This window comes from Amphiprion ocellaris, chromosome 14 (genome assembly GCF_022539595.1).
Source record: "Amphiprion ocellaris isolate individual 3 ecotype Okinawa chromosome 14, ASM2253959v1, whole genome shotgun sequence".
Taxonomy (NCBI): Eukaryota; Metazoa; Chordata; class Actinopteri; family Pomacentridae; genus Amphiprion; species Amphiprion ocellaris.
Window position 1 is genome coordinate 28,718,162 of NC_072779.1, and position 8,205 is coordinate 28,726,366.

Genomic DNA, 8,205 nt, shown 5'->3' on the forward strand with positions numbered 1-8,205 from the left:
CCACTGGGTCACTTTCACTGAGGCAATGATTGAGTATTACAAGTTTTCTAAAAAAAAAAATAAATTCATGTTTATGTAATGCGCACACTATATATTGTTTATCTGAAAATTCCTGAATTTGGGTTAATTTCCAGAACATCGGACAAAGCAGCATTTAATATTCTCCTTTAATTTTGTTTTAATAGAGGGAATGTGAATAGCACTTTTTGCTAGCTGGTAAATCTATAAAGTATGTAGATTTATTTTAGCTCATGTATTTTTATTTGTACTAATGTATCGTGCTTATATATCATTGCTATTCTCTTAAGTTGTGCATTTATTTCAATGTTGATGTATTTTTTTCTGAGCAATATCTGGTTCAAGAATTTCCATCCATCCATCCATCCATTATCTATACACCGCTTAATCCTCACTAGGGTCATGGGGGGGGCTGGAGTCTATCCCAGCTGACTCGGGCGAAGGCAGGGGACACCCTAGACAGGTCGCCAGTCTGTCGCAGGGCCACATACAAAGACGAACAAGCACTCACACATTCACACCTACGGGCAATTTAGAGTAATCAATTAACCTCAGCATATTTTTGGACTGTGGGAGGAAGCCGGAGTACCCGGAGAAAACCCACGCATGCACAGGGAGAACATGCAAACTCCATGCAGAAAGATCCCGGGAAAGCCGGGACGCGTACCAGGGATCTTCTCACTGCAAGGCAAAAGTGCTAACCACTACGCCACTGTACAGCCCTCAAGAATTTCCTTCAGGATGAATAAAATATCTTAATATCTGAATTCTTAAATCACAATAGGAGATTTATGATTTAATTTCCTGTTTTCTTCAGTTATATTTAGACTTTTTCTTGGCCTCTGGTTGATGTCATTTCTTTGTCTAAAATGAGGATACCAAAAACTCAACAATGACTCTTCATTCATATATACATATACAGTGGTCCCTCACTACATCGTGGTTCACTGCTCGCAGTCTCACTATATCACGGATTTTTGGATTGGGTTTGGTTCCACAGATGTTTCGTTACATCGCGGAATTTTTCAGTACAGATATTTTTTCTGTAGTTCTTACTGTGGCAAGTTGCATTAAAAGGTGACACTAAACACCATGTGCCTACTCTTCAGGAACATTATAACTGCCTAGGGCTTTTATTTTTACACAGACTAAAGTATGAATGTGGCAGGAAGTTATCAAACACACTACACTTCACACTCACAGCCCTGACAACATGACACTTAAACTAACTAGGCTGACTAAACCACAAAAACACAATAAAACATGAATACTAATAACACTGGAACACTAACATAAACCACAACAATGATTTTAAACCACCAACACCCCGAACTCCCATGGTACATTGCAGCACAACAGTTCAGTCATAGCGACCAGCGTACAGCGCTGGGCTCTGATTGGCTCAGTGACCGTAGTCAGTCTCCTCCGTCTCCCCTGAGTATAGCATATGGTATAGCGGCATTCAGTATCTGGTCTGTCCGTCTCACACAGACATCTGATCGCTGCATAGTGTTGCTCTGCGGTGATGTGAGGTGTGTGGGGAGGATTTATAAAGCCTTGAAATATATATCAACAAGAAAAACACTCAGAGAGCGCAATACTCCACCAAGACTGATCATTCTCTGACCTGGCGCTGAACACAGGCATGTGTTATGCATGTGTGCGTGAATCGTCTGACTTAAATATATAGCGGGCGGCGGGAATTGATGGGACTCAGAAACACCCTCACAATTTAATCAATCAATCAACTGTTCCTTGTATCAATTCCGATAAGTCGGCAACGGCAGATTTGTAGTAGGATCACATGATTGTCAGCAGGGAACTGAGGCAGCATTCACTTGTTGTCATGGTTACAGTGACGCCATGTCGGCCGCTAAATCTAACAATGGGAAATCTTTAACAAATCCGTGGATCCAGACTGTAAGCCACATCACTGTCAAAATCTAACCATTTGGTCCTTGTGTCATTTCTGACGCGGCAAGCATAAAACAAGCTTTACTCCAAATCCAACACAAGGTGCGTTCTGCCTCCTCCCCCATCCTACAAGCAGCTTGCTTCTTGCTCCGCTCGTGCAAGCCCAGAACTGACAGCAAACGCCATGCCGACTTGGCTGGGAAGCCCTGGCACTCAATCTCTACTGGGAACAACCACGGCTGCCAGCCCTTGTCTCTGCACTCTTGGATAAGAGGCTGGTACTTTGAGGCCCTCCTCTTGTGGGCCTCTTAGCAGCCTTTCTCCCAGGGTCAGTTCGACCACAATTATCTTCTGGTCTTTGGTTGACCACAGCACAATGTCTGGCTGGAGGGTTGTTTGAACCACCTCCGGGAACTGCAACCTCCTTTCTACATCAACACTCATCTCCCAAGAGCTTGCAGTTTGAAGGATGTTGGGCTTTGTTCTTGTGGTCTTCATAAGCCTAGATCCTTCCTTAAGGAAGGAGATCGCTCTCCTTGTGACTATGCCAACTGACCTCTTCTTGCCTCTGTCCCGCTCTGTAGTATCAGCAAATGAGAGAAGAACTTTGTCGAGGCTCCATCTATACCGCCCCTTGGGTTAAAGCTGTTTTGCACCCAGACAGTATGGGTGCCAGAGTCCCCTTCTGGCTGCAGAGCTTGCAGGGTGGATCTGCTCTCAGCCCCCATGTGTGCAGATGTGATGGCGAAGGAAGGATGTCTCATACAGACCTCAAGAGGAAGGAGATACGGTCAGGCTCCAGTCGCCACAGCTCTGGCTACGTGACCTGCACCATGTTTCATCTGGGAGATGGTACACCCTGTTGGAATCCCCTTTTGGAGGTCCAGCCAACTAGTGGTGAAAAAGGCTGATGTAAATCTGAGTTTGAACCCAGCAAGATAGCTGGTGATCATGTCTCGGATCACTACTGGGATGTAATAGTGGTCAAGCCCTTCTTGGATAGGGTCATGTGGGATTGACCCATAAGCATATGTACAAACTTCTGACTGGTAGTGTACCTGTTAATATACTGTTAATCCTATACAAAATTAATAGAGTTAAGCTTTAACCCTAATCTCATAACCTATATTTATGCAGAACAGACACTGTATATTGCCATAGATGGCACAACTGATGAATTTACTCATGACTTAGTGATGGGGCCTTCTGTGTAAATAAGTAGCACCTATTAAAGCCCAGTGTTGCATTTTTGCAATATTGAAAGAAATCCCTCAAAATCACATGTATTATACTTTAAAAAAATAATTTGAGTTGTGTCACTAAACATCTTTAAATAAATGTTGCAATTTTGCAACCATGGGTCTCAGAGGTTTAATCGCTCACAATTAATTTTCAACAATTCTTGTACGACTGCACCCATTTCCCACCAGAGCTCCCTCAGATCTTTTCCTCTTACTGCTGTTGCATGGATATATATTTTTTAATGATAATTTTACAATTTTAGACTACTACACAGAATTTTTTTTTATTATGTATGTCGTAATACCGTTATCCGCTAAAGTTGCGTTTGATCCCTCGGCCATGTTTCTATGTCCATTGCCAAGGGCAACTTAGGCAAAATTTAGCTCGGCATATTCATGAAATCAGTTAAGCACATCATACAGTGGGTTGCAAAAGTATTCACACCCATGACCAAAACTCAATTTCTCAGAACAGAACAAAGCAAAAATGAGTTTCACCTGTTTATATGAAAGGAAATAGCACAGACACAACAATCCATCACTGTTTTTGTTCGTAAGCACTCTTTATTATGAATAGATTGCAAAAGTCTGTATTTCATTGTTGCAAAAGTATTCACACTAAGTCATTAAGTCACAGTCAGTACTTGGTTGCAGCTCCTTTAGCAGCAATAACAGCTTCCAATCGCTTTGGATAGCCAGCAACGAGTTTTGCGCAATGGTCCTTGGACAGTTTTGCCCACTCCTCTCTGCAATACTGCTCCAGCTGAGTCAGGTTACTTGGTGACCTTCGGTGGACGGCAATCTTCAGATCCCTCCACAGGTTTTCTATCGAGTTGAGATCTGGGCTTTGACTTGGCCAGTCTAGAACCTTCACTTTCTTCTTCCTGAGCCATTCTTGTGTCACTCGAGCCGTATGTTTTGGATCATTATCCTGCTGAAAGGTGAACTTCCTCCCAAGGTTCAGGCTTTTTGCAGACTTGAAGAGGTTTTTCTCCAGGATGTCAATATATTTCGCACTATTCATAATCCCTTGCACACGGACAAGCTCACCAGGACAGGAGGAAGAGAAACAGTCCCAGAGCATTATGCTCCCACCTCCATGTTTCACGGTAGGGATGGTATGAGCCGGATCATCAGCTGTGTTGGCTTTGCGCCAAACGTACTTCTTGGTGTTCAGGCCAAAAAGTTCTATTTTCGTTTCATCTGACCAGATCACACTTTCCCACATTGCAGGAGTGTCTTTCAGATGTGTGGTAGCATACTGCAAACGAGCCTTGAGATGTTGTTTCTTCAGATATGGCTTCTTCTTTGCGACACACCCATAGAGACCTTCCTTGTGTAAAGTGCGGGATATTGTGGACTTGTGTACGTTAGTCCCAGCACCCTGAAGAAACTTCTTCAGGTCTTCAAGAGTGACGGAGGGGTTTGCTCTGGCTTCCCTGAGCAGTTTCATCTTGCCTTTTGCCGTGATCTTGGAGGGACGCCATGTTCTCCGGAGGTTCACAGTGGTACCATGGCGCTTCCACTTCTGGACCAGTGATGCAACAGTACTCTTTGGCACATTGAGTGAACTTGCGATGGCTACATAGCTTTGCCCATCTCTGTGCTTCTCTACAACTTTCTTTCTCAGGTCTTCTGACAGCTCCTTGGACTTCATGACTGTTGTCTGCTGACAACCATGGGATGACTGTGGACAGGTGAATATTGGGCACTATTTATAGGGAGAAATCAAGCCTATACAAGTCACAAGTGACTGAATACAGTCCTGTGACACTGGGATGCAATATTTTATAGTGTGCAATCATTTTTGACTCAAAATAACATCTTCGGTGCAAAGGTGTGAATACTTTTGCAACAATGAAATACAGACTTTTGCAATCTATTCATAGTAAAGAGTGCATACGAACAAAAACAGTGATGGATTGTTGTGTCTGTGCTATTTCCTTTCATATAAACAGGTGAAACTCACTTTTGCTTTGTTCTGTTCTGAGAAATTGAGTTTTGGTCATGGGTGTGAATACTTTTGCAACCCACTGTAAACATCCAAAAAATGCAATATGCCATAAGCTGAGGAGAAATGCCCTGGGATGTCCACTTTCTAGAAAATGGAACCATGTATAAGCTAACCACCAGTTGCTAACATATTGAATGCATGACATGCTAACAAAGTTAAACTAAATGAGCTAAAGATGCCAAGTTGTAACAGAAATATTTAATTTCAGTAATGATGTACAATTGCTTTAGCTATATTTTAGAATTAAATGGTAAGACATGCAATTTAACCTGGTTAGTTGTTGTATTTATCTTTTGTTTTAAAAAAAAAGTTTGGTCTTAGTACAACCCGGAAATGATCGAAGCTCCAGCCCCGATCACGACTGTGGACAGACTCCAACTCCGATGCAAACTGGCGGGATATTGCGACTTCCGCCTCACTTTTGTACCATGAGAGAAAGAAGAGAAGAAGCGTCATCCACTGCACTGTTTTGGTGTCAACATTGAAATGGAAGTGCAGCCAGTCGTCTTCCCAAGGCGAGTCTACATTTCTATGTTCAGTGACTTAAAAACAAGGAATGTCTCGCGTCTGGACCGCCATCTTGTTAGCTTCAACTGTCAACAGGGTAGGTTCACTACACTAGCTAGCTAACAACGTAAACTAACTTTCAGCTAACGTTTGTTGAGTTAGCTGCTGGTGTCTCACTAATTTACAACACTAAAGACAACAGTAATGTCAGAATGATTACTATAGGATGAGGATATTACATAATAATTTGATTTTGTATTCTTTTTGACAAACTAAAACATAGATGCATTGTGTAAATTGTCTTTCTGACTTTGGAGATTTTCAACTACTTCTCCTTTCTATTATGGTTCGAAAACAGTTAACTGTCAAGCAGTTTTTGGCTGCTTTTTTCTTTTTTTTTTTTACTAACTGTGTGTCCTGCACCTGTATGAAAACAGCACAACCATGACTAAAAGTACAGCAAAGGGGTCTTTTAAAAGTCAAAGTAGAAAAAACTTGAGTTTAATGTGTGAATATTTTACAAAAAAATTAAATAACCTGAAATCAATATGTACATTTAGTGTCCACAGGTGCTGTGAAACTAAAGTTACTGTGCTAAGCGACTGTTTCTCTCTGTTTTTGGTCTCTTAATGTTGTAAAACTGTGTTTAGACGCTTTCTGCAAAGCCTTAATGCTGTTAGAACCTCACTCCAAAATTGTCCAACCTTTATTCTATTTGTGAAAGTGGAAAACAAGACATTTAATAGCTATTTTTTTCATATCTAGACCAGACTGGATCAGACCCAGATCAAAAAACACTAGACTTAAGACTGGAGCAGCCTGCATATAAAATACATACAGTACTATGGTTGTTATATTTCCAGACTAGGTAAAGATCCTCTAAATTCCTTGAAAACCACTGCTTTTCCAGCTTTCACGGTGTCTGCATTAAAAGTGCACATTTATGTATTGTATGACAGAGCTGGTCTTCTTCGATTTGGTTATCAAGTTTCACATGCTGCAACGCGAGACGACCAGATTATTGACTTCTGTGGGAATAAATTTTACCTCCATTGTATTGTTGGCACGTGGCATTGAAGTTAATTCCATTGGAGTTTGTTTACTGCATGATCAGATAGAAATCTACTGTAATGGATTTTTTTTCTGTAAGTGCTGTATAGTCAGTTACTGAAAATTCAAATGTAGTTTAAAAAGAAGAAGGCTGTTCTGAGGAAACTGTTAAATGTTCGGCCATTATGCAGTGTGTCAGAAGGCATCTTACCTTGTTAATTCAGACAGACAGGGCTTTATAGATAACAAACTAAATGTACAAATCCTGTCAACTTTCAGGCAGGAGCTCTCTGTTTCATTCTTCTTCGGAAATGGTTTCAGTTGCAGATATTTAAATCTACTCCAGTATTACAGCATCTCGTGGTGTAATGTAGAATATTTTTTCAGAGTCGGAGGTGAGCTGATATACTCATATAGGCCACCTCTGACTCGCTGACTAAAATCATAAATCAAGCGTGCTGCTGCAGACTGACACTCATTTGTATCAACAGACTCAAACCAACACTGACTGTCTTATAACAAGTACTGTGTGTCATCGCCTGGTAGATCTTCCTCTGTGTCAGAAAAGTCAGTGGTGAGCTCCACTGTTGTTCCTTCATTACCATAAACACACACTCTGTAGTTTAGTCAGACTCACACACATCGTCCTGCTGCTTCAAATATTCTCTGCTGCACCAAATATGGATTTATCCTCTGCTGATAATGGTTTCCAACAGATTTTGTCCTGTTTGTTTCCACTTCAGCAACTGTTTTCGGAATAAATATAAAACTTTATATTTGTCCTTAGTAGAGTCGAGACATGGACAGGCACACTGTGGCTGATGATCCAAAAACTAAATAGCAGTAGCACATTTGAATCCAGATGACAGAGTTTCCCAAGAAGGATTATTATAAACTGACATAAGGAATTTTTATTGAAAAGGGTAATATTTCACTCAGTGGTTTTATTTGTCGAATTTAAGTGCAAACCAAGACAACAGCTCTATTCTAAAATATACTGTTACGAAGCCTCTATGTTTTCAGTTACTGTTTATGTACAAAAAAAATGACAGTTCTACTTTATTGTTTAGGCCATACAGGCTAGAAAATAATATTTATTGCAGATGGAAAATAAAACAAATTCACAATGTCATATTACTTGATGCGATAATTTTCTGTAAACAAGCATTTTTTATACTAACATTGACAACATCATGGCAATAAACTCTATTCCGTTCTATTCTATCTCCATGTTATATGTATATAACAGCCTATAGCTGTAGATAAATCTAAATTATTATTTGATTACATTTACAATTAAATCTTTTGATCTAAAATATTTTCTATATATGTATATTTTTAGCTTTCTATTTTTTTCTTCATATAGCTATGTATCTAAGTATTACAATGTAAATTTTACATTTATATATGTAATGGCTGAACATAAAAGATTCCCTGGCCTCTGGACCTAAAGAGTAAGAT